Source organism: Myotis lucifugus, unplaced genomic scaffold (genome assembly GCF_000147115.1).
Source record: "Myotis lucifugus unplaced genomic scaffold, Myoluc2.0 scaffold_7, whole genome shotgun sequence".
NCBI lineage: Eukaryota > Metazoa > Chordata > Mammalia > Chiroptera > Vespertilionidae > Myotis > Myotis lucifugus.
The window spans coordinates 3,028,500-3,056,245 of NW_005871055.1; the positions used below are offsets into that span (position 1 = coordinate 3,028,500).

Genomic DNA, 27,746 nt, shown 5'->3' on the forward strand with positions numbered 1-27,746 from the left:
AAAAAAAAAGTTGGTAATAAAAAATCTCCCCCCCTCATCTCTCTCCAAAGAACGCCCCCTCCTTTTTTTCAATTCGCCCTGGGGTGTTCTTTTTTTTGTTACTCCCCACGGGGCATTTTTGTTCCCTATCACCCCTTAGGGGGCACCTTTCTCCTACCCGGCGGGCTGGGGAGCATTCGTTGGCGTCACCCCCCCTCCGGGGGAGACCCATTAGGGGCCCCCGCCCCCGTATGTGGGGGCTTTTCGGCCCCCCGGGGGAGGGAAGTTGGGGGGAACCCGCCTTTTGGGGGAGGGAATTTAGGGGGGATTGGCCCGGCAGGGGAGGGCGGTTGGGGCCGTTTGGGCTGGCAGGGGAGGTTATTGGGGCGATTGGCCCGGCGGGGGAGAATTTAGGCTTCGATCAGGTTGGCAGGAAGAGTGTTTGGGGGGGATAAGGAAGGCAGGAAAGTGAGCTTTTAGGAGCAAGGGGTCCCGGATTGCGAGAGGGATTTCCGAGATTGGAGAGGGTCCAGGCTGGGTTGAGGGACCCCCTCCCCCCCCCCCCCCAGTGCACGAATTTCATGCACTGGGCCTTTATAATAATAGGGAGACACAGTACATTTAATAGCAAACTTATGTGAAGACAAGATTACATGTGGATCTGTGTGGTTTGTGTTTGATCACCTTTCAAGCAAAATTATTTAAGTTCAACTGTTGGAGAAATTATGGAAAGATAGGAAATTTTTTACCCATACTAGTTGATTTCCACATTGAATAGTTATATCTGCCTTACATACCACCTGAGTACAATATTAATGCTGATGAGATAGATGACCTCCCTTTATACTGATGAAATAGTAGTGAATAAAAGCAGTATGGCCTTCCATTTGGAGAAAAAAAAAAAAAGCAGAATTGTCAACAGCTAAATGGTTATATTTTCTGCAGGAACATTTACAAGTGAGAAAGAGATGGCCACAGAATAAGCTGGTCCGAGTCCAATTCTCAGAATGCTGTCAAGTTCCTGCCCAGGCTCTTAAGATCATGTACAGTTCAAGATTACCCAAAAGGCATTTTAACTGCTTTATTTGAGTGTCATTCTTCACATCATTCATTAATTTGTCAGTGAAGAATTATTAAGAGCTGTCCTCGGAGCTGGGAACTGTGACAAGTGCTGGGGCTGCAGTGATGACGAAGGCGGGCAGGCCCTGTTCCCATGGAGCTTGCAGGCTAGTTGGGGAATAGATATATTAGTTTGGGGCTAATTGAATTTCCAAGTGCCAGTGGCTTTCAAGTGGCGTTATTACTTTCTAATTCTCACTGGTAAACAAGATGATATTCTCAGAAGTAAAATAATAACATGGAGCAGTTGCAAACTCTGATCCATTATTATATTATATACAATTTCATGATTGATTTCTGTTCTTGTGTTTAATATTTAGAAAACTTGACACATTTCGGGACTGTATACTTTATATGGTTGTGCATGGTCTTTGTTTGACAGTTTCTCTAAATGTAAACATTGGGCCATTGTTCAGGAATGTTCTCTCTCTTTTTTTTTTTTTTAACTTGTATCAATCCCATTTACACCTTTCCCCAAAAGTACAACCTGCTAAAAGAGTCCCTTACTTATGGTACTTCATATTTATATGGCTTTTGGGAGTTTGTGAAAGATATTTACACATATTTTGCTTTATACTAGCAACTCTGAGGAATACAGGGCAGGTGATGTTTATCCTCACCTTTCAGATGGTGAAATTTAGGTTTATAGATGTTTTTATTTGTTTGAAGTCACAAAGCTAGTAAATGGTGGAGCCAGATGTGGAACCCAACCTGGGGCTCTTTTTAGGGTCAGGTCTAATTCTTTTGTACTTTCTATCATTATATTGACTTGTTGGGAAGAAACATTGGAATATCTATAATAAATAAATAATGCTTATTATGGGGACAAATGTTGATGATAATACCGTGTCACACCATGTATTCTTTCATATCCATTGTCCCATATATCACAACACAGTGACATACCCATTCACTGTAGTCTGTAAAACTAAAGAGGCTTACCATTGAAGAACAGGAAGTAGACTCATGATGTTATAGCTTTGTACAGATGCCAAGAAAGCAAGACAGCTTTACTGGAGCTTACATGACAAAATGAATTAGGAAATGTATATGGCAAAGAAAAATTCTCTGCTTGGGAAGATGGTGTAGACCATAGTTAAAAGAGGTAGGAGAGAAATAGTTATATATAAAATATAGAGTGGTAAAAACTCCCTTGGTCCATGTCTTAGTCTGTGCAGACTGCTCTAACAAAAATACCATACACTGGGTGGCTTAGACAACAATATTTATTTCTCATAGTTTGGGAGACTGTGAAGTCCAAGATCAAGGCACCACAGACTTGGTGTCTGGTGAGGACTTGCTTTCTGATTCATAGATAGCCATCTGCTAGCTGTGCTGTCAGGTGACGGAGGGGCGGGAGAACTCTCTGTGTCTCTTATGAGACAGTAATTCTATTCATGAGGGCTCCTGCTCATGACCTAATCACCTCCCAAAGGCCCTACCTCCTCAAATCATCAAACTAGGCTTCAGGATTGCTTTTTTAATCTCACCTGAGGATACGTTCATTGATTTGAATGAGAGAGGAAGAGAGGAAGGAAGGGAGGGAGGAGGGAAAGAGACAGACCATGGATCGAACCTGAAACCTAGGTATGTGCCGGACCGGGAATTGAACCCGCCACCTTTTGGTGTACAGGATGACACTCCAACCAATTGAGCCACCCGGGTAGGGCTAGGATTTTAATTGTGGGTGAACACAAACATTCAGTCCATAGCAACTCACATCTCCCATCACAACAGATTCCATTCCTAATCTCTGCAAGAGAAGTTAAGGGGTCATGTTGGGGCAATGCTAGGACAAACGAGGGGTTCTTCTGGAATTTTTGAAGGCATCTGTAAAAGATGAGTCATCACTGGCATTTCTACTTCATCCTATCGAGCTTCTCACCATACCTATTTGATGGCCCAAAATAGCCAACATATGAAATGCACATTTATCAGATAAATCAGGCCGTAACTGGTTTTTCAAAGATTCTTAGCTTTACAGAAGCCTCGCTGAATGGCTGTTTGTAGAGTTGCATTCTCCTCAGGACGGGAAAGTAGTGTTCCATCTAAGTGACTTCAACTTGTGACACTGAAGTGTTTCTGAAAGCTTAGGTGGAATTCTAGAGCACCCGGGTGTGTTTAATTCAGAAGAGAAATTACTTTTGTGTGTTCTGAGCAAGGGGTGTGAGATGAGCAATTCCATGCCTGTAAGACATTGGACTAAAAACAGCCTCAGAAAGCCAGCTGCGTACGTGATCTTTCAACTTAAAGCTTATGTTACTGAAATATTTTTTCAAAGCCATCTTCACTTAACTTTTCATTTTAATATTTGGAAACTGGATTATCAGAGTTCATTGGAGTCTATATGGCTTAACTGATTTTTCATGAGTCAGACCACCACATTGTATGACTGAATGGCAGTTAAATGTATATGTTTCTAAGCCCTTTTTTGAGGGAGAGGAGAGTTTTTCCCTTACCCTAGAGACTGTGAAAAAAATAGAATTAATAAATCTAATATTTAATTTTAATAGATTTGTAAATATAACTCTAATAACTTTCTTATACCTGTTACTAACTTCAATTTGTTATTCAAATTGAACATTAATAGTGAATGTAATAAATACTATGATTTTAAAGAATGAGTCCTTGTTTTATCACTTAGTATGCTCATGATTTTGAGATTTTTGGAGCTGCATATGTTTTTTCTGTGAACCACACTTATGATTATAGTAGTGACCCAGTGCATGGATTCGTGCACGTTGAAAGGAAATTAATTAGAAGGTGGCTGGCTGGGTGGGACTGGGCGAGATGGGCCAGACACGCCCTGGAACCAACCTCCCGTGGTCCCTGGCCAGCTGCACCTGGAATGGCGCCGTGGCTCAAAGGGCGTCTTCGGAGTGAGTGGGGTCCCTCCGGCAGGTGGGGTCCCTGGGTCTGGCCTGCAGGGATCGGGCCAAAACCGGCTCTCCGACATCCCCCAAGAGGTCCCGGAGTGTGAGAGGGCACTCTGCAAAGTTGCTGTCGTACAGGGTGTGGGCCGCAAACGCAAGTGTGCAGTAAACCAGATTCGGAGCCAACAGTGCCCCAGCAACAACAGCACCCCAGCACCCATGGCTGAAGGGGGAATCGTGCAGCCCCATGAGGAATTGAGCTCCCTCCTCTCTGGTTCCGGGGTGCGTCACCTGAGAACCGCCGCTGCCAAGTCACTGCAGCTCAGCAGCTCCTGCGTTGAGCATCTGCCCCCTGATGGTCAGTGTGTGTCATAGCTACTGGTCGGATGGACACTTATTAGCCTTTTATATATATGGAAGATTTGATAAAACTGTTGCAAATTAATCATTGTTATGCTTCTTCTTTTATAAAAGTGTTTAAATAGCCATATGTAAACAGAAGTTTATTTTGAGGATTAACTCATGAGAATAATTGCCTCCTATTTAAATCTTTTAAATCACATCTCTTAGAGGAAGGCAGGCCAGCCTCAGAATGTTTTCTTATTCTCTTCAAGAATTTAAAATTAACGGTGTATGTTACAACATAGAGAAATTTGTAAATTCATGAAGAGGACTGTATTTTACACATGTTTGTATTCCCCACAGCCTCACACATTGCAGGTTAATCCATGCTTATGCAATATTTGAAGAACATAAAATTATATAGAAAAAAAACCAAATTATTTGCTTTGAAAGTGATTATGTAAGGATCATCTCTAAATTAGCAATATTCTTAAAATCAGGATAGATATTTTTCTGTCCCTCTGCATGCACCTAGAGGCACATACACCTTTGTGCATTGTATCTGCTTGTTTTTATACAAGTGAAAGGAGGCTCAGACCTGCTGAATGCTAGAAACCATAAAATAATTTCCAGTCACTATTTCCTGTTTTCCAGTTCTTTCATGCTTTTAAAATACGAAGTTACCTTACATACCATTTCACTCTTTAACTGAAAGTTGTTCATTTCAATATTTATGAAGGCCCTAGGGTGTCAGCTGTGTTACCTGGGCAATGTTATTAAAATACATAGGATGCAGTCTTTGCTCTTAAGAATGTCACAGCATGGTGGGATCACAAACATGTAAACCTGTGCCATTCAGTGTCGGAGGTGCTGTTACGTGGTTAAGATAAGGGCGTCTTAGAGAAACAAAAGTGGGAGTGGTCACTTCTTCCGAGGGGGCCAGAGAAGCTTCCACAGGGGCAGTGGCACTGGATCAGAGTTGAATTGAATGGGAGCTTTCAAGACAGGCCAGATTAAGAGAACTTTAGGGCAGAGGGGGGAGCATGGGAAGGGGCCTGTGATGAGGTTGGAGAGCATTATGTAGGGCCTTCTGTGGTACATATAGAAGTTTGGACTTTATGCTGTGTAGGCAGTAGGGAACTGATGAATACATAATATAATCAGCTTTTTGTTGCAGAGAATTATTCTAATAACCATGTAGAGAATGAAGTAGGTTATTTATGTTTTCTTAAAACAGTGTTTATAGAACATAAATAGACCAAACATTAAATTTTCTTCCTCATTGCCTTAAATAGAATTTTACAAAAATCACAATACACTCGCTTCTGTAATTTGAATCTCCAAATGTTTTGTTCTTTGGATAAGTTACATTTTACAGCATTTCAATACTTTGTGTTTGGGTTTAAGAATTATAGACTCTCTACCCAGCGTAACATTGGATGCTAGAGCAGTCAGCAGTGAAGCTCAGAGCAGTCTCCCCAGTACCCGTTCTCCTGCAGTCTTTTACATCTAGTTCCCCAAGCCACATGCTGAGAGTTTCCTTGATTCTTTTCTCTCCTGTCCTTCATGCCTGTCAGTAACTTCAGTGGATTCTGCCTCCAAAATAACATCTCAAATTGCTCTCCTCCTGTCCATGTCAGTGTTGCTAGAACTTTATTTGGGATCGCTGCCTTGGACTCCGGCAGCAGCCTCCCACCTGGCCCCCACTGCCTTTCGCACCCGTTTCCCCATGCTCACCCTCCTGCTGCGAACATCTCGCTAGCTTTTTGCACTTAGAATAAAAAGCCAGCAGCTCCTGGCTCTTGTCTCCCTTCGCTTCATCTCTTGACACTCTCCTCCTGCTCCAGCTATTATTTGCCCTCACAGTGGCCTTGGAACACGTTCTCTTCTTCCAAGAAGCTCTTATTATTCGGTGCCTGGCAGGTACTCTCTGAAGTTAATAGCATAATGATATCACCATAATAACACTTTCTGCCATTTGTTGGATGTTTTCTGTAACCCAGACAGTGTAAGTGGTCTCCAGGCACCAGCCTGTAATTAAATTAGGTGCAACAAGCTTGTGAGGTTGGTATTATTATTCCCATGTTTGAGGAGAGGAAACGGGCACAGGGAGCTGGAGTAACTTGCCCAGGTCATACCTCGTGTGTGGCAGAGCCAGTCTGGAAGTTTGTCTGTCAGCGTCCAAATCAAGCTCTTTGGTACCAGAGTTTCAAAAGTATTTTGTTAGCATTAAGTTTTAGGGATCTCTCAGCAATTCCTAGAGGACAGTCTTAGAGCAGGCTACTGTATAGAGAAAATCTGAAATTGAAGGTAAACAATAATATAATTTAACTACCTTATTGGTGACAACAAACTTTTCTCAATGTTTTATGTCTTGTTGATAATAAAAGACAGTGTAGTGTATAGGTTGGGAGTAAACTCTTCACTCAGATAGGTGTGGATTAAATCTTGATAACTGCTATATATGAACTGGCACTTGAGATATACCAGTGTGCAGCCCGGTGGGGTGAATTTAATTCTGTTTCTATAAGCTGTTTTTGTCTTGGAGGCTCATGATATCCTTACTGCTTTTCTGTGAATTCGGTGGAAATGTGATCCATCTTGGACCCCACCCAAGGGGATCTATTAGAGTTAGTCCTGTGACCTGTCTCCTGAAGACAATCTCATAACAAGGCTGTAAGTTTATTTTGCTATAAGTGTAGTTTCCTGCTTTCTTCCTTTTTTTTTTTTACTTCCAATCGAAATGAAACATTAAATTTTATTTTTTATGTATAATAAACTCAAGGACCTTCTAATACGGATAGCACAATAAACACAATAAATATGTAAATTACATGATACATTAGAAGATAGTACTTTGTGTGGGGGAGTAAGACCAAGATGGGGAGATATGGAGAGCATGTTGCTGGGTTAAACTGGCGGTCAGTGAGGTGGGTCTCACTGAGGAGGTGAGGGAGTTGGGCAGATGGATATCTGAGGGGAGAGCAGTCCAGGTGGAGGGATCAGGTATTATCCAGACCTAAGGGAGGAGAATATATGCCACCTAAAAGCAAAGCATCCTTGCGGGTGGAGGAGACCAAGTGTAGGGGAGATGACTATGTGAGGTTGGAGGGGTTCCAAGCATTTTGATGGTGATGATGAAATGAACTTGGATAAAGCACTTAGCACAGGGTCTGGCCCAGGGTTACAGAGCCCCTGCCTACCTCTTCCAGCCACATCTGCTGCTTCCCCTTGTAAGCTCTTCTTTGCATTCATAACTGAAAGCTTTTTGAAGATTTCCCAAATATCCACGGTGTTTTAAACCTTTCTAATTTTGCACACACCTGAAATTCCCTTCTTCATCCCTTGCCATTCTGATAAACTCCCCAGAGAGGACGTTGGGTCCCTCTGAGCAGAGCTGATGCTTCCTTCTCTGGACTGCCATGCACAGTGCATTGAACGTGTGTTTGTTATAGTAACATGTGTCACTAGCTGGGTGCTATTTGACGACCACTTGCTGTGTGCCGTGCAGTAAGTCCTTTACGTGTTCTTAATTTATTCCTCACAACAACCCCAGAAGTTATCCCATTTTATAGATGAGTAAAGGCACAAGGAAGTTTAGTAATTTGTTTAAGATCATCCAGCTACTAAGTGATGGCACCAGGAGTTGAACACTAGATTTTTGGCTCCATAGCCCATGCTTTTTTTTCCTTCTCTTTAAAGATTTATTTTTAAATTATAGTTGACATACAATATTATCTTAGTTTCAGGTGTACAACATAGTGATTAGAGATTTATATAACTTACAAAGTGATCACCCTAATAACTCTAGTATCCATCTGACACCATATGTAGTTATTATAATACTAGAGGCCCAGTGCACAAAATTTGTGCACTGAGGGGGTGTGTCCCTCAGCCTAGCCTGCACCCTCTCCAATCTGGGACCCCTCGAGGGATGTCCGACTGCCCGTTTAGGCCCGATCCCACAGGGCAGTCGGACATCCCTCTCACAATCCAGGACTGCTGGCTCCCAACCGCTTGCCTGCCTGCCTGCCTGATTGCTCCCTAACCGCTTCTGCCTGCCAGCCTGATCACCCCCTAACCACTCCCCAGCCAGCCTGATCGACGCCTAACTACTCCCCTGCCAGCCCGATCACCCCCAGCTGCCCTCCCCTGCTGGCCCAATCACCCCCAACTGCCCTCCCCTGCCAGCCCGGTTGTCCCCAACTGCCCTCCACTGCAGGCCCGGTCACCCCCAGCTGCCCTCCACTGCAGGCCTGGTTTCCCCCAACTGTCCTCCCCTGCTGGCCTGGTCACCCCTAACTGCCCTCCCCTGCCAGCCTGGTCGTCTCCAACTGCCCCATGCCAACCTGGTCCCCCCCCAAACTGCCCTCCCCTGCAGGCCTGGTTGCCCCTAACTGCCCTCCCCTGCAGGCCATCTTGTGTCCACATGGGGCGGCCATCTTTGACCACATGGGGGCGGTCATCTTGTGTGTTGGAGGGATGGTCAATTTGCATATCACCTCATTATTAGATAGGATTATTGACTGTATTCATGATTGCTGCCAGATGGGAGGGGGGCAGAAGGGAGTGGTGAAAAAGGTGAAAGAAGTACAAATTTTCGGTTTTAAAAATAGTCATAGGGATGCAAAGCCCATGCTTTTTAAAATCATTCCATTATACGACGTCTCTACCCTTTGCACCATTTACTTACTAATGCAAGTCATGGTGTGCATCCCCCTGTATTGCGAGGGCTAGTCTGTGTGCTTGTGCCTTTCAGGCTGTTTGTGACTACTTGGAGGTCAGGGAACTGGGCCCATTACCGTTGCTCTTTAGGACTTTGCACATGTGCTCCCTTGGTTGAACAAAAAGGATTAGAAAATATTCTCTCATGAAATCTGTGGGACATGGGAAGCAATATTCAAAATATTAATGATAGTGTGTCATTAATTGTGAATTTTATTTGGTTTTGGATTTCATTTTAATCATGTCCTTGTGCTTTGTCTTCTCCCCAGACCAGTATTAAAGAGGGACAACTGTTGAAGCAAACCAGTTCTTTCCAAAGATGGAAAAAGCGGTATTTCAAGCTTCGAGGCCGTACACTTTATTATGCAAAGGACTCAAAGGTAATTTGAGAGACTACTAGTTGCAAGCACCTGAGGTTGTGGATGGATTTAAAATTTTGGTTCTCTAAACTGTTTTTGTCTTGGGGCTCACTATAGCCTTTCTGCTCTTACATGAATTCAATATAAATGTGACCTATCTTGGACCAAATCCCAAGGGAGCCCATTTGAGTCAGTTTCATGGCATGTACCACAAGGAGAATGGAATAGGAAGGTTCTAGTGTAGTTTCCTTTCCTCCCTGCTTTCCTGCTTCCTCCCTCCCTTCCTCCCTGCCTTCCTCCCTCATTTCTTCCTTCCGTTTTCTTCCAGCCTTTTTTCCTTCCAATTAAATAAAATATGAAATGTAACCTTATTAGATAGAATAAACTCAGAATTTTGGATTTTCTCCCCTTTTTTGCTATTTTTTTACATTATAAATATTTTCCTGACCGTGGGTGAGAGCATTGCTATACTAGTGACGAATCAGAGTTCCTATCCCAGTTCCAGCATATTCCAGAGCAGTGCTGTGGACGCACGTGATCCTGAGAGGCGGCTAAATGACATAATAGACATGGAGTGCTTACATAGTGCCTGGCACACAAAATAATCACTCATTATGCTAGAGGTTAGAAATAAAAATCATAGCCTGGCTGGTGTGGCTCTGGTTGATCATCAACCTATGACCCAGGAAGACACAGTTTGGTTCCTGGTCAGGGCATTTGCCTGGGTTGTGGGCTCGGTCCCCAGTGTGGGATGTGCAGAAGGCAGCTGGTCAGTGATTTTCTCTTATCATTGATGTTTCTATCTCTCTCTCCCTTCCTTTCTGAAACCAATAAAAAAACATTTTAAATTATTTAATAATAAAAATGATAGTGAAATAAAAATAAGACTTTAAATAATTTTTATATAACCATTGAATAAAATAAGAGTGATGTAATTTTGAATGAAAAAATTATAATGATTGTTTCCATTTAGATTTGATACTTTAGGAATCTTTAAAAAATAAACATTAAGATTCTTATTACTGTGCCAATTTAGTTATTTCCATATTAAAGAACTTAAGTTCCTGATGTAATTAGTAGCATTATACACCAGGAAGTAAAAACAAATCAAAAAACAAAACCTAAATCTTAGTTTATGCAGCTGTAGAAATAATAACCAGATAAAACAGTCTTGTTTTAAAAGTTGTTATGTGTAGGCTTGTTTCTGGTCTGGCTTCATCCTGACTTCACCTGTATCTGTAGGCTGCACTGACCAGCCAGTCTCAGCCTTGCCCTTGGTCTCCCATCTCCAGTGACCTTCCCTCTGTCTCCAATTGACAAAATTCCCTGTTATTTCTAAAATCCCCCCTCAAATAGCTTTTATTTCATTAGTCACAAGAGAAAGAGTGTAAGTGTTCTTTGCTGGAGAAGTCATCTGTGATCTTCCAGAGCATTCCGCAGTATCTCATCTCTTCCACTGTAATGGTCTATCTTACATTAAAATTAGTTGTGTCAATTTTATCGCCTATGCTAGGTTATAAATTCTTTTCAGTCAGGGAACAGGTCTTGTAGTCAGATTGGTTGGATTAAAGCATAATCCCCTGGAGATCTTGGGGTGGGGGGGTGGGTGGAAGCTATCAGAGAAGGGACCCCCCCACCCGCCCCGCTCTTTTCTGCACTTCTAGAGAAGCATTGTTGCACTGCCTGGCTGTAAGAACAATGATGGGTGAACAATGACCAGATGACTAAATGGGAAGGGTACATTTATTTATTAGAATTTCTGAATTTCTAAATTGTATATTTTTAAAAAATCCTCACCTGAAAATATGTTTTTATTGATTTTAGAAGAGGAGGGTGGGGGGATAACATCGGTGTGAGAGAAAAACATCGATTGGTTGCCTCCCATATGCTCCCTGACCAGAGATCGCACCCCCAACCTTTTTTGATGTACTGGATGACGCTCCAGCCAATTAAGACATCCGGCCAGGGCTAAATTGTACATTTTTAAGATTTCGTTTCTCTGGCGTTTTTACCATTGTCACTTTTTTCTTAAGACCACTTTTAAGAGTATAAAAGAAACATCATCTTATATTTGCAGAGCACATTCTCATCTCATTTGAACACGTTTATAGATGAGGAATGTAAGGTTCAGAAAGTTCAGTAACTCACCATGATCTGAGGCAGGACTAGTTGTTTTTCTTTCTCACTTAGCAAATTTGGGAACAACGTAGCCTCTGCCTTCCTGGCAAAGTTGTTACAAGGTTTAAAGATGGTGTGTGAGTGTGTGTGTGTGTGTGTGTGTTGCATTTAGTAGATTCCCCATGAATTATGCTTCCAGAGAACACAGAGCATTTTGCATCAAAACAGTGTCCTGGAGTTCTTTGAGGTCCTTTTCAGTTTGGGATTTATGTGTTAGTTGTACTTTGTGACTTTACTCACAAAGTATCACTGACTTAAATTTTTCTTTATTTTCTATTCCTAATTCCTGACATAGCCACATGGTCATGACCTGATAGTAAAAAATTATTGAGGAGCATTGAGTTTGGTTTTTATTTAATATGTTTGTGTTCTTTTTCATTAACAGTCTCTGATATTTGATGAAGTTGACCTCTCAGATGCCAGTGTAGCTGAAGCAAGCACAAAAAATGCTAACAACAGTTTCACGGTATGATTATATTTTGCTAACTCCCTACTCCGAAATTATAAATGACCTTTCCTAACATATAAAGAATGCCCTTTTCAATTGCCAATTGTATGTCAACCTATGCTTGTTGGAGCTCTTTGCTAACACAATAAGCTTGATACTCTAACACCCAACACCATTCATGATGGTAATGTTATTGATTTAAATTTTCCACCTCCTTTCAATTTAATGCTTCAACTAATGTAATCGTTCTTGAATATTCAAAAATTTTGGTTTTCACCTTCAATCTCAAAAATATTTTCCCCTTCTACTTTTACTCTAGTTGCTGTAGTTCAGGTCTTTATTTCTTCTCACTTAGGAAATTCACTTGGTAGCTATTTAAGAGGTGTCCTCTGTCCATTTAATTTTTTTCCTTTCCAATCGCAAATCCCATTGTTTTAAACACTTCACTGGCTTGCCATTGCCTGCCAAGCTGCATCTCTGGCTCCATTTTAAAGTCTTATAAAATCGTGCCTCAGTATTTCCGTGTTGGTGGTGGTATTTGACTTCATACACCTGCCAGTCCAGCATTTCTGTCTGAGCCTATGCTTTTCCTATTCCCTCTGACTGACATGATTCCTCCTCCATCTGTACTTGTTGAAATTCCATCAGTTCTTCAAAGCTTATCTCAGATATCCCATTCTTCTACTTTTTTTGATTCAAAGAAAGGAATTGAGTACCCTGCATTGAGTACTTTGTGCAGGCTCCTGTGCTAATAAGCACAAGAGCTTCAGAGATGGACGGATGGATAAATAAATAAATACATACATATCACTTCCCTTTAAGATACAGTATAATTCAGTGAAGTTCATCTGGGGTTCCTTTTAGTTCCTCTAAGATGCATTGCTCTCGTTATGTAGTTGTCCTCACTCACACTCCCAGGCCCTGCTCTAGGGAGCCACCACTGCCGACAGCAGTGTGTCCATCCATCCCCCAGGCAGGCCAGGGCAGGGAGGACAGACAGGTAAGCAGGTACCGAGCAGGTAAGCACTGGTAGGGCTGGGGGTGGGGGAGGAAGCACATGAGTTCAGATTTCGTCTTATTGATTTATGGGTATGTGGGATAATGCATGGTGTAAATAGGCCTTCCCCCTCCCCCCTCCCCCCTCCCTAGGGAGAGTTTAGTTTGAGGAGAGGAAAGCCAAGAATAGAATCCTGGGAAAATGTTAAAATTTAAGGTTTAACCAATAAAGACTGAGAGCGAGCATTCTGAAGTCTAGAAGGAGCATCAGGAGGCAGTGATGTTATAAAAAGCCAGTGGAAGAGAGTTTCAAGACGGAAGTTGCTAAACATCAAATACAGTTGAGAGGTCAAGTCAAAGAAGAAATGAAAATTGCTTGTTGAATTTGTTAGCTCAGAGGTCATTTGGTCACATTGATGCGAATAGTTTTGTAGAGTCTGGCCTGCATCAGGCTGCCCCGAGAATGCAACGTGGAAAGGCAGAGGGAGCCAGGGTAGGTTACATTTCCTAAAAACCGGGCCTTTAAAGGAGAACGAAGATAGCTAGAAGAATGGTCAAGCTTGAAGAGAGAGTTTTGGTTTTGTTGTTCTTTTACTTTGTTTTTAAAATGGGTTTTGGGCGTGTCTGAATGAAGAGGAAAGAGTTGTCAGAATCAAAAGTTGAAGCTTCAGGAGAGAGAGGGAATAACTGATGGACATGATTGCTGAGTAAGCGGAAGAGTATTTTCTTTAAGATGGGGCTAGAGAACAGCTAAATTGATCCACAGTTGATGGTTTTAGGGAATGTTGAACAGAAAGAGAAAGGGATTGTTGCATATTTGGGGGATTAATAACTCATCCATCTGCCCCTTCTGAGTTCTCAGATTTTGAGAATGAAACACAAATGTTAAGGGACAGAGTTTAATGGCTGAACAGGTTCCAGAGATTCTGATAAATTACAGAAATTCTGATAAATTGTTTGGAGACCTAAGGCCAACATGTTGTTTATTCTTCTTTCCTCCCAAGTGAAGGTGGGGTAGGGTGATCAGCCAATCAGATTAACTACTTGCCTCCTCCAGGAATCTCCCCTCTATGGAGACTCATGGCGGAGGGGGAGGTAAGGATTTCCTCACAATAGGGAGGTAGAGTTTAGTCTGAAAGAGGGTTCCAACATTTAAGATGTGAAGGATGGAATAATTTCAGGTGTAGGGTCTTGGAGTAGATAAAGGAAAAGGGAACTGAGAAGCTTGGGTTTGGGAGAGGTTAATCAAATCTGAGTTCTTTCTTGGATCTCCAGCTGCATTGCAGTTTCTTCTATTGTACCTTTCTGTAGAGCTTATTATATGCTGCCTTATATTGAGTTAAATACTTACTATCTACACTAATAAAAGAGAAACATGGTAATTAGTGTACAACTGCTACCCTTTTCATTGGCTAATCAGTGAGTATATGCAAATTAACTGTCTGCCAAGATGGCGGCCGGCAGCCAGGCACTGAAGCGAGCAGGGAGGCTTGCTTGCTGCGGACTCCAACGTTCCCCACCTCACTTGCCGGCCTCTCAGCTGCAACTCTAAGCAACTATGTACTATGTTGCAAATAAGAAGCTAAACAAAACCCCAGAAACCGGCTTTCAGTCAGCCGGGCTTCAGCCAGACCACAACATTGTATCGATGTTTTCAGCAGCGAGGCCTCAGAGCTAAAGCTGGCCCAGAATAAAAAAAAAAAAAAAAAAAAAAAAGAAGAAGAAGAAAACAAGGAGCGGTTGGGAGCTTCAGTTACTCGCTTCCGGAAAACAGCCCTCAGCCCCTCACCCAGACTGGCCAGGCACCCCAGTGGGGACCCCCACCCTGATCCAGGACACCCTTCAGGGCAAACCAGCCAGCCCCCACCCATGCACAGGCCTCTATCCTATATAGTAAAAGGGTAATATGCCTCCCAGCACCGGGATCAGCGGAGCAGCGAGGCTCCCGGCACCGGGATCAGCGTAACAGGGAACTTCGCTGGAGATTCTGGAGGGAGAACCTCGCTATGCTGATGAACTGAACCCAGTTTCCATGTCATTCATTCTTCGCCGACTCCGTCCACACCTATGGGGAACCCCTGGACCTGCTGGGGTTGGACCCCAGCAGGGGAGCTCCCCAATCCCCTGATTGCCCTGCGGCTCTGTGTTTGACAGGGTGCAGTGCACCAACCCCCTGATCGGCCCTGCTCTGTGGGTGACAGGGTGTGGCGCCCCAACCCCCGCCCCCCCACAGGCCCTGCTCTGTGTGTGACAGGGTAGAGCCATAACCTCTCCATTGGCCCTGCCCTGAGTGTGACAGGGTACAGTGCCCCAACCCCCTGATCCTCCCTGCTCTGTGAGTGATAGCGGGGAGCTCCTCAACCCCCTGATCGGCCCTGCTCTGTGCGTGACAGGGGGGAGCTCCCCAACCCCCTGATCGACCCTGCTCTGTGTGTGACAGGGTACGGAGCCCCAACCCTTCTAATAGGCCCTGCTCTGTGAGTGACAGGGGGCAGCACCCCAACCCCCTGATTAGCCCTGCTCTGTGTGTGACAGGGGACAGTGCCCCAACCCCCTGATCGGCCCTGCTCTGTGCGTGACAGGGGGTGGCGCCGCAGCCTCCCCATCAACCCTGCCTTGAGTGTGACAGGGGGCAGTGCCCCAACCCCCCAATCGGCCCTACCCTGAGCGTGACTGAGGGTGGCATCGCAACCTCCCGATCCGCCCTGCTCTGTGCATGACAGGGTGGTGCCCCAGCTCCCCGATCGGCCCTGCTCTGAGCCTGACCAGGGGCTGCACTTAGGGATTGGGCCTGCCCTCTGCCACCCAGGAGCAGGCCTAAGCCAGCAGGTCGTTATCTCCCGAGGGGGTCCCAGACTGTGAGAGGGCACAGGCTGGCTGGGAGACCCCCTTACCCCCCCCCCCCCCCGGAGTGCACAAATTTTTGTGCACCGGGCCTCTAGTGTTTATTATAACCTCCTTGAGGCCAGGGACTGTGCCAGATATTTTTACCTCATATCACTGTATCCATTAGTATTTGTTGATTTAATTAATAAAATGAACGTTTATTTTAGACATGAGAAGACTTTTTGTTCAAATATTTTCAAGAAATTTCTTCACTCACTCAAATATTATTTCTGAAGTTTGTTTGGATTAGAAATGTGGAGACTGAAATGTTAGGTAGATTGCTTAGAGTTTTACAGCAAATCAATTTGGAAGAACTTCCCAGGGCATATAAAGAAACAAGAGAGATGTTTTCTATCAGTAATTGACAATCCTCCCTATCTTTAAATACTTAAATATTCCACCTTACTCTGGATTACAGTGACTGCTATTGAGGCTGCTATTTTGGCTGGTTCACGTCAGAGGTTAATGGTGAAGTTTGGTGGTGTGATGGCTGGGGAATCTAGGGATGGCCAAGTTCTGCTTCTCTGCAGCCACTTCTCTCCTTGAAGTCCCAAAGGATGATATATTTACAAGGGAAAATCTGTAATTAGTAAATGGAACGTGGAAAAGCTGTGCTTCCCCTGAAAACCTAGTACCAAACTCTCTAGTAAAGTGGGTTCTAGAGTGAGTGTCGCAGGGAGTTGGACAGAAACTGAGTTAACTGAGGAAGTCACTCAGCATCATTTCTGCTGCATTCTATAGGCTATGGGCGAGTCACCAAGGCTGGCTGAGCTGTGGGTAGGGGACATTACACACATGAGAGTCGTGTCAAAGGATTTGCTGACGTGGTGAAAACCTACCTACATAATCATTACTTTTCTTTTCTTGCTCAGTCCAGTGCTCCCATCCCTGGAGTTCATAACTTTGTTTTTTGTTTTGGTTGTCTAAATCACCTCAGATATTATATTAGTTTTCTGTTGCTCTGTATCAAATTACCATAAACTTTATGGCTTAAAATACTACCAGTTTATTATCTCATAGTTTTGTGTGCTTTTTTCAATCCTCACCGAGGATATGTTTTTTTTTATTTTTTTTTTAAAGAAGGAAAGAGGGGGGTGGGGTGTGAGGGGGAGAGAAGCACTGATGTGAGAGCAAAACATCAATCGGTTGCCTCCCCAGCTGGGGATTGAACCTGCAGCCTAGGTACGTGCCCTGACTAGGAATCGAACCTTTTAGTGTAGAGGACAATGCTCCAACTAACTGAGCCACCCAACCAGGGCTATGTCACAGTTTTTGTGGGTTACAGCATAGTTGGGTTCCTCTGTTCCAAGTCTCACAATGTTGAAATATATATATATATGTGTTGAAATATATATTTACATTAAATAGGGCTAATTTTGACCAAGGTTTGAGTTTGTGATTTTGTAAGTGTCTTCTGCAATAGGCAACAACCATTACAACAATATTTTCTGTGAGAGTAGGAGACAGTGATGTGAAGGGAATGGAAAAGGACAATCCTGGACAGACTTATTGGCATTTTGTAAACTTTTAAGTTAACGATCATCATTAATTTATTTGTAATTTGATTTCTGCCATGGCATTTTCTATGGTTGTGAAATATATACTACGTTCTTATTTTTTTTGTGGTTCATTTTCTAATTGTTCATTTTCTGTTTTATTTTATTGATATTTGCATGGTTTCAGCTTTATTTTCACTTAACATTTTTATCTTTAACACACCTCTGTGCTGTACGTGAATGTGTTCTTGTATTAGACTGCAGAACAGAATTGATTTCTCTTTGGCCACGCTGGTGCCCTCCTGATGTTCCATCCAGGGCTCTTTCCTGTCATGCAGTATTCTGTTGACAATATGTTATAAGCTCCTAAAAGTTTGGGAATTTTCAAGGAGAATGCGGCTGAACTTTATCTTAAGAAAATATTTCGCCGAACCGGTTTGGCTAAGTGGATAGAGCGTCGGCCTGCGGACTCAAGGGTCCCAGGTTCGATACCGGTCAAGGGCATGTACCTTGGTTGCGGGCACATCCCCAGTGAGGGGCATGCAGGAGGCAGCTGATCGATCTCTCTCATCGATGTTTCTAACTCTCTGTCCCTCTTCCTTCTTCTCTGTAAAAAATCAATAAAATATATTTAAAAAAAAAAGAAAATATTTCATCCGTCTACCTTTCAGAGATGTAGTGAACATTTATTTCCACTTTAACTCATATTAATAAGTGTTATTGGGGAAAGCAGCCATTCTGTGATAAATAAGTTGCAATCATTCCTTCTTAGGTAAGAGTGACTTGCTAAAGAAGTTCTTAATTACTTGAAAGTCACCACAATCACATGCTGTATGTTCAGCTTCCAAGGCATGCTGTTCAAGTGGCTCGATTGTTTTCTTTAAATTTTAATGAAGCTTAGGCTAAGCCTTAAACAGATAAGTCATTATTTCAAGGAAATTATGGTACTAACATTGTTAAAACTTCTTAGGGAAGTTTGTAAAGAAACTAGCATTTTTTTTTTAACTAGAAAGAAATACAAAGGTAATTTTTTTTTTTTATCTTACAGGTTTATTTATACATTACCTCTGTTTTGAATTTATCAATAATTTTTTTCTTTATTGATTAAGGTATTACATATGTGTCCTTATCCCCTGCTTCCCCCCCCCCCCGAACACCCCCACTCATGCCCTCACCCCCCTGGTGTCTGTGTCCATTGGTCAGGCTTATATGCATGCATACAAGTCCTTTGGTTGATCTCTCCCCCTAACCCCTCCCCTCCCCTACCTTCCCTCTGAGGTTTGAGCATCTGATCGATGCTTCTCTGTCTCTGGATCTGTTTTTGTTCATCAGTTTATGTTGTTCGTTATATTCTACAAATGAGTGAGATCATGTGATATTTATCTTTCTCTGACTGGTATTTCGCTTAGCATAATGCTCTCCAGTTCCATCCATGCTGTTGCAAATGGTAAGAATTCCTTCTTTTGTACCGCAGCGTAGTATTCCATTGTGTAGCTGTACCACAGTTTTATTTGTTTTATTTAATCACCCTTAACATTTCTAGTGAGCTGAGCTGTCTGTAGTTGTATGTGAAATCTCACGGTTACTGCATCCATGCTCACTCGCTCAGTTGTCTGAAACAGACACCATGTGGCAGCACTGAATTTTAGAGCTCAGTGAGCACTGAAACAAAGAGTCATTTTAGTTCTAGGGTCACTTGCCACAGCAGACATGACTGAAACTTGATTAGTATTAGATTATGACTTTACTGATGAGATTTTTAAAAGTATACATAAAAACAAACCAGTAAACGAAGAGAACATATTCTTACAGCACTGAAGATACTGAAAATTATACATTGATAGTATAATTCAAATGAGCAGGATAGGTTTCAATGTTTACTTTTTTTCCTCTTTAGCTTCCTCTCCATTAACATAGTTCAGTCCATTTCTCTCTTGAGATATCACATCCTTTGAACCTAACCAAGTACTTGTTTACTGTTATGTATTCGTATCTCAATATTTCATTACAAAGGATATAAGTAAAAGTTATTCTTTTCATATAATTTGTGAATGCACATCACACAACAGGTTATTATTAGATAATCACCTAAATCAATAATCACTTAGATAAATAAGTTGCCTACTTTATTTGATAATATTTATTGTAATTACTATGTGCCTCTTCTAAATGCTTTATGTCTAATGGCTCATTTAAATCTTTATTGCAATGCTGTAAAGTAGGAACTATTACGCTCCCCATTTATAGGAATCTGAAAAGGAGGTTAACATCTAATACATGTAACTAGCTAGAACCTGAACCCACGCGGGTCATCTGGCCTTGGGGTGTGCTCTGGACCACTCTGCTGTCCTGCCTCTTTATTGTGGCATTTTAAATGGGTGTGGTTCAAATAGTGTTCCTCTTACTGGTTCCTCTCAGTTGTCCTTTCTACTCCAAGTCAATCATGGAGTCTCATGTTGCATTATCAGAGTATTATTTTACACCGGCTGCTCATACGAAAACCTAGAATATTGCATTATATTTTGGGTACTATATGTTTGAAATAGACATGTTGGCTGAAGAGCTCACCGAGGAAGGTAATGAATATTATGAAAAGGTCTGGGAATCATGGGATTAACTAGCAGTAAAGGGCACTTTTTCTTTTAAAGATTTGGGAAAATGTGCCATGTCTTTTTTCTTTCTTTCTTTCTTTATTGATTAAGGTATTACATATGTGTCCTTATCCCTCCACTACCACCCCCCCTGCCCCCACTCATGCCCTCACCCCCCTGGTGTCTGTGTCCATTGGTTATGCTTATAGGCATGTGTACAAGTCCTTCAGTTGATCTCTCCCCCTAACTCCCACCCTCCCCTACCTTCCCTCTGAGGTTTGAGCATCTGATTGATGCTTCTCTGTCTCTGGATCTGTTTTTGTTCATCAGTTTATGTTGTTCATTATATTCCACAAATGGGTGAGATCATGTGATATTTATCTTTTTCTGACTGACTTATTTTGCTTAGCATAATGCTCTCCAGTTCCATCCATGCTGTTGCAAATGGTAGGAGACCCTTCCTTTTTATAGCAGCATAGTATTCCATTGTGTAGATGTACCATAGTTATTTAATTTACTCATCTGCTGATGGGCATTTAGGCTGTTTCCAAATCTTAGCTATTGTAAATTGTGTTTCTATGAACATAGGAGTTCATATATCCTTTCTGATTGGTGTGTCTGGTTTCTTGGGATATATTCCTAGAAGTGGGATCACTGGGTCAAATGGGAGTTCCATTTTTAATTTTTGAGGAAAGTCCATACTGTTCTCCACAGTGGCTGCACCAGTCTGCATTCCCACCAGCAGTGCACGAGGGTTCCTTTTTCTCCACATCCTCGCCAGCACTTGTCATTTGTTGATTTGTTGATGATAGCCATTCTGACAGGTGTCAGATGGTACTGCATTGTCGTTTTTATTTGCATCTCTCAGATGATTAGTGACTTTGAGCATGTTTCCATATGTCTCTTGGCCTTCTGCATGTCCTCTTTCAAAAAGTATCTATTTAGGTCCATTGCCCATGCCATGTCTTTTTTATATTTGAGGGAATATCATGTAAACGGGCAGTAGACAGGTTTTGTTTGACTGCAGTGTGTAGGACATAGATTGTGTTTGAATTCACAGAGGGTCAATTTCAGCTCTAGGCAAAAAAGAACTCTCTAACTTGAGCCATGTGATAGAACAGGTCCCTTGTGAGGTAATGGCTCACCCAGTGTTAGAACTCTCTGGTCATCTCACTCCCTGTGAACTGACAAGGGCCTTCAGGAAGAAAGTTATCACAGCAGATTCAGGTTGTGAACACTGAAATGAATTTCTCCAGGTTGGATGGCTGATAGCTGTGCACAGTGCATAGCTAGTCCAGAATTTGGGGCTCTCAGCTCTTGGGGTTTGTTGGGAATGGGCAAGGAGGAGTGAATTTAGAGATTTCTGGCCACTGTGGTGGACCCTTTAAACACACTGTCTCAATATAGCATACAGCAAAGCCAAGTGACTGTCCTTGCAGTATGCTTCTGGAGAGATCTTTGCATGGTATGCATATGTGGGAGGGCGTGAGGGGACATGGTGGAGAGCAAAATTTCCTTGCAGGCACAGAAATTGTCTTCTTCACCACTGAATCCCCAAGGTTAAATCAGGGCCTGGCACTGAGGGGAAAGACAATACCTAGTTGTTAAATAAATGAAGGAAGAATGTGTCTTATTAAATGAATGAATGCTATTTGTAAACTCTAGCTTTTCTTTGAGAGAAAAATGTCATTTCAAGTGTTAGCTTAGAGATCAGTTTTCTACCCCTCCCCCCATGATATTGGTTTGTAATCCTCTATAATAAAAGCCTAATATGCTAAGTGTCTGGTCGTCAGGTTGGCCATTCAACCAATGAAAGCGTAATATGCTAATGATATGCTAAGGCTGCTCAACTGCTCGCTATGACGTACACTGACCACCAGGGGGCAGACAGTCGACCAGTGGCTATGATGTGCACTGACCACCTGGGGGCAGATGCTCTGACCAGTAGTTTAGCTTGTTGCTGGAGTCGGGCGATCTGACTGAGCGAGATGGGTCGGACATGCCCTAGAGCCATCCTGTGGTCCCTCCCTGGCTAGCCAACCTCCCATGTCCCTCCTCAGCCCCGATCATGCACCAGTGGGGTCCCTCGGCCTGGCCTGTACCCTCTCGCAATCCAGGATCCCTCGAGGGATGTCTGAGAGCCGGTTTTGGCACTTTCCCCCAGGCCAGGCCGAGGGACCCCACTGGTGCACGAATTCGTGCACTGGGCCTCTGGTATATCTATAAATACTTATCTTCTCATTGCAATCTTTATATCATCACCCAGACTGTTTTTATATCAAAAGTAAGTCTCATAAACATGATTCTTGCCTATTAGTAATCATTTCAATGATCCACATAACTATTAGATGCCTGATAGTGGAAAAACTAATATTTTTTACATCTAGGTTGGTTAAGATATTTTATAGCACTTTAAAATGACACCACATTAATGCAATTTGAGTGGCTTTTTTGACTTTTAAAATTGACATATATGGTTCAGATGGCTTTCTACTGAGAAAGCTGATAATTTATGTTGTTTGAAATTTGTATTCTTTTTTCTATAACATAGACATCAGTTTTAGAAATGAAATATCTCCTCATTGTTTCTGTGGCTATATTATATTTATCTTTACGTACATTTAGTGACATATCATCTTTTCCAAGAATATAACCCAGAGAAATACTTCTTGAATCTATTATGAAATTTCTCATACCAAAATCCTAGTAGGTAAAAACCAAAGGACTTGTATGCATGCATATAAGCATAACCAATGGACACAGACACCAGGGGGTTGAGGGCATGAGTGGTGGGTGTGTTGGGGGTCAATAGGGGGATAAGAAAACATATGTAATACCTTAATCAATAAAGAAAGGAAGGAAGGGCAGGGCAGGGCAGGGAAGGGAAGCCATTGGCCCTTTTTTAGCTAGTCTTGGTGTGGACATAAGGTACAGGTAGAGGAACTGTGCTTTTGTCTCTATCTTCACCACTCACCTTCCATAAATCTTTCAAATGGACGTTCTAAGGTAGCCAAGAACCAGTGAGCATGTCCTTGAGTATTCAGGCAACCCTGCAGCTTGGGGAGCCTGGGCTTGTTTGCATAATCATACCTGGGTGTCCCAGCACACAGGTCAGTTCCATCAGAAGCTCTGTCATGGTGTGAATAGACACTATCGCTAGTTTGGGAGAGAGGGCTTATCATCTAGAGAACTGTGTCCCTGGAGGTCCAGGCACGGTACCATGTTAGGTAGTTGTGCTAGGCATCAGCACGCTCCCCTTGCCTGTCCTGGTCTTCCTGAGATCTATGGCTTAGAGAGAACCTGGTTCTGGTCAGTAGCCTTCAACCTCTGCCTCTCGTACTTTTTGTTTCCTGCAAGCTATTGCTCAGCAGCCCACTCTCTGCCCCATCCTCCCTCTGGGACTGCCCTTAGATATTCATTCATTCATTCATTCATTTAGCAAATATTTACTGAGAGCTTGCTATATGTAGCAGTCATTGTGCTAGATTCTAGATATGTAGTGGCAAGTAAAACAAACTGGCCGCTGAGTTTTAAAAAATTTTTATGCCTTTGTGTATAGGTCCCTGTCTTTGAAGTATGTGGCCCTGGAAGGGGATTATTGGGATACAAAAAAATAAGGAATTGCCTCCCGATGGGGTTTGGAAACTGTCTCATCACAGGTTATAGGAAAGAGAGGGGATTACATACCCCCTTAGAGCTTGAGACCCAAATAATTCAGGATTCCACAGACAAAGACCTCTGAGACTGCTTCATCCAACCTGCCCCCTAGGCCAGTGTTTCTGAGGCCAAAATATGTTGACTGTGTAGAATTGTCCCTGACTTTAGATACCACTATTTTTTGAAACTGATTCCTTAGGAGGACTTTAGCCTTAGCCACCTTGTGGATGGCCATCCAGATGTACAGTCTCGTCTGTCTGAACCTTGTGTCATGGAGGAGTGACCTTCATAGTGTCCCTTCTGTACTGTAGCTCCCAGTGAATGGCCACAAGCTGCACAGCCTCTGTTCTTGGGGCAAATTATAAATCTGAATTTCACTCATGTGCTCCATGTACTACTAGTCATTTCACAGCTCCAACTGGATGGCCTTGAGCTGATGCGGTCACCGTTCCCATGATCCCAGAGACTGCAGTTGTACCTATATGAACTTAACTTCTAGATCCCATCTTCTCTCCTGAGAAATTTTGCATGAACACTTGCAGGGATTGCTCAAGGTTTGAACTAGCAGCCCCAGGACCACTGAAGACTCAGCTATTTAGATGCTTCTAGGCTGTGTGGACTGCCACGGAAGGCCCATTTCCTCATTGCCAGCACAACTGCTCCACGGTGCCCTTTTTGAAGAAGTGCTGTTGGATTTACTCGGATTTCACTGTGGTTTTTACATGGCTGAAGTGCTTAGTTGAAGGTTCTGTAGTCCCACACTTATTTAGATGAGCTCTGACTTCTGATACCCATTTGTGGTACAGAATGAAGCCTCAAAGCCTGTAAAAGATGATATTCTGTCTCATTGGAGGTACCTGGAATAGGGGCCTATATGGAAAAATAAACTACTGGCATTAAAAATTAAAAAAACAAAACAAAAAACCACACCATAAATATCTTTGAATCAGCTAAAGAGGGCCTCTTAGGCTATGGCCATCTGATTGGAGCACCAGAACCCTGGAGAGTATAAGTGTCTTGGGAGTTCTGCACTGGCAAGTTCTGTACTTGGTGGAGTCTCGTTTTCTAAGAAGTCTGATGTTCCAAGTTTTCCAGAAAGCCAGACTCTTTGGTGCCCTGTTAATTAATTTGGAATAGAGGAGAACCAATGTGCTCACACTGTCTAGAAAGTCTCAGAGACATTTGCAGTCCTGTGCTTCATGAATAATCCAAGTTGCTGGCATCTTGAGTCACCCTGACAAAGTCCAAGTGATGTGCACTCAAAAATGGGCACCTTGTCCATCACACCTGGTGCTACTGATGACTCCAGAATCAGGCCTGCCATCCAGTATGAAATGCTGTGAAATGCTAAGAACATCATTACATCTCTCATCTCAGATTTGGGCTTCGTGGACAATCTAAAACATTAACTTCTTATTTAAAAAAAAAAAATAAAAATAAAAAATAAAAGATACTTACCTGGCAGGGGAGATACCATGATCACGAAGGTGGTTTCCCCAGGGCGAGGCTTACTCATTGCACTCCGGGTATGCTGACCCCTGCGATTTCCCCAAATGTGGGAAACTCGACTGCATAAAAGAAGAAGAAAAAAAAAACAAAAACAAAACAAAATAGTTTTGTTTGCCTTGAAAATGTTAATAAGATATGAAAACAGTACGAAGGAAACCCTATTTATTCTACAATAAATTTTAAGTTGTTTGTAATATAAATGAGAAAAAGAAATGATTATTTTTAAAACCTTTTTGGTCTGTCCTATCACCCACAATAAATGTATATCTCACTTCATTATCTCATTAAGGCCATGTAGTAATTATTCTTCCTTCTCTTCAACAGATGAAGAAGTAAGGTTTAGAGAACATAATTTTGTAAATGTACGTAGTTAACAGGTAGCATAATTAATTTTTTAAGCCTGTGCTATTTCCATGAGAATGCATAGCAAATTGGAATTTTCAGGCCCCTATGATTATTAGTACAACAGTAGCCACCATTTTTAATGTGATATAGTTCAATCTGGCCACTCCTCATGAATCCTCATTACCTTACAAGTCAGAAGGAAGTTTATGTAGAACAGTGTGCCCGCTCGCAATGACTAGAGCCCCTGCTTGCCACGGTGTCGGTTCTTGTGGTCATGAGGCTGATCTCTAATGGAAAAGGCTGGGTACAGCGCTGATCACCTTCTCCATGTGACAAGTCTCAGGTGAGAATTTAATTTCTGACAAGAAAGTGGTTTAAAAGGAGATTTTCAGTTCAGTAGTTTCTGCCTTAAACATTTCTGTGGTCTCTGGGCCCAGTTTAAACTTGACCAAGACCAAATCTTAGTACATAAAGATTTGGTCTAATTTCTGCACAAACCTTCACCCTTTTCATTTTCGGAATTACATCAATAAAGGATACTAACAATAATTAATTTTACATATTGCTCAACAATATTATTACAACTACCCTAACTGTTAGGCTCATAATGTGAGAAAAGCTGTCAGGATAGAGCAGCCAAACCCTGTCCCTTTGAGCACCTTTGTAAGAATTAAGAGGGGTGTGTGTGTGTGTGTGTGTGTGTGTGTGTGTGTGTGTAAAATGTTCATGGGAATATGTTTTAGATTGCATTTCTTTTCAGGATATGTAGGAGTATGCCCACCAGCAGGGACTGACTTAACCATCCTCAAAATGATTGTTGAGAAACTTCTAAAAGATTTTAACCTGAGGTTTAACAGAATATGATCAAGATACACAATTTACAGGATAGATTTGTAAAGAAAGTTCTTTCACGTCATTAGATTCATCGATGACTTCACTGCCCACATCATCCAGAATTTGCTGAGCTTGTAAAATGTACTATTTATGTGTGCGAAGATACATGTATAAGGATCTTTATTGCACATTGTAATAACAAAAGATTGGAAACAACCCAAATATAGAACTTAGGCACTGGTTGAAATGAATTATTAAATATGGCACATGGGTGGAATGTTTATACAGTCATGAAAAAGGGTAAATCAGCTCCATATACAGCAACATGCCGTGAACTCCAAATTTTATTCAGTGGGAAAAGCCAGCTGTGGAACGGTGTGCATGTGTTTGTTTAAATCTAAAAAGAACACATTTCTTACATACACAGAGAGAGACAGGTATCTGGGGAAATGCACAGATGCTGACAAATAATCCCGGGGTGGAGGGCGGGTACGGGCTAGGAAGGGTCAATGGGGAAAAAGGGGCACATGTAATAGTTTCAATAATAGTTATTTTTAATAAAAAGAAGCTAAAAATATTTGCCTCAGGAAGGGAACTCAGTAGCTGAGGGCAGGCTTAGGGCATGCATACTTTTCATTCTAAATACATTTTGGATTTTGTATCACAAATAGGTATTACCTATTCAGAAAATATTGAAATGCTCTGTAGGAGCTCTGACAGCTTCCTATCAGATACATTTGACAAGCGCGGTAGATTTCCCCAACTTGGACACTGCTGCAATGTCTAAGGAACCATGACAAGGAGGAGGGGGGAGGGGTTGATGGGAGAGATTGTAGGAAAGCGAGAGCTGTGGCCAAAGGGAAGAGAGAGGGAGAGGAGGAACTAACAGAGTTGTTGAAATAGGAGGATTGGTATATAAATGATGCCTTTAATTAAGGGAAGAAAATGAGAAGAAAAAAAAAGTAGGTTTGTGGGGAGTGAAATAAAGACATTGTGAGTTGGACACTATGAATTTGAAATGATGGTAAGACATCCTGGTGATGTCTGCAGGCGATTGAGAGAGATGCTTTAAAACGATTAAATGGCCTAAAGTACTTTTTTATTATCATTTTCATAGTTCTTTAAAAGTTTCAGCATATTCAAATATCTTCTCTGTTCCCTAAGTATGATTATGGTGTAATGGAAAAATTAGGTTTTAGAAATGTTTTAGTTTTGTGGTGATTGGTACAAACAAGATAATTATGTTGTTTTGAAATTACATACAAAGCAATTTACTGTTAGAAAACAATAGAGCTTGTGCCAGGGGAATGAGGCTAATGCATTGTTCCCATCTCTGGTACAGTCTGAAACTACTAAATAGTAAATTTTTAAATGTGTCCATTAACTAATACGGTTAATTTACAGTGGAA

General features: G+C 42.2%; 1 protein-coding gene and 1 pseudogene across 10 annotated transcripts in view; both read left to right on the forward strand.

Annotated features, from left to right (window-relative positions):
* Nucleotides 1-27,746, forward strand: part of DGKH (diacylglycerol kinase eta) — a 144,359-nt gene that overhangs the window by 26,438 nt on the left and 90,175 nt on the right. For 7 of the 10 annotated variants that reach the window (XM_023748243.1, XM_023748246.1, XM_023748256.1 and 4 more), the window contains 2 exons: nt 9,308-9,418; nt 11,961-12,041. The gene's annotated coding sequence lies outside the window, so the exon portion shown is untranslated. Of the gene's footprint in view, nt 1-9,307; nt 9,419-11,960; nt 12,042-27,746 lie in introns of those variants that run through there. The other 3 variants (XM_023748252.1, XM_023748270.1, XM_023748276.1) reach the window with 2 other exon arrangements.
* On the forward strand, nt 25,100-25,227 carry LOC111824656 (annotated as a pseudogene).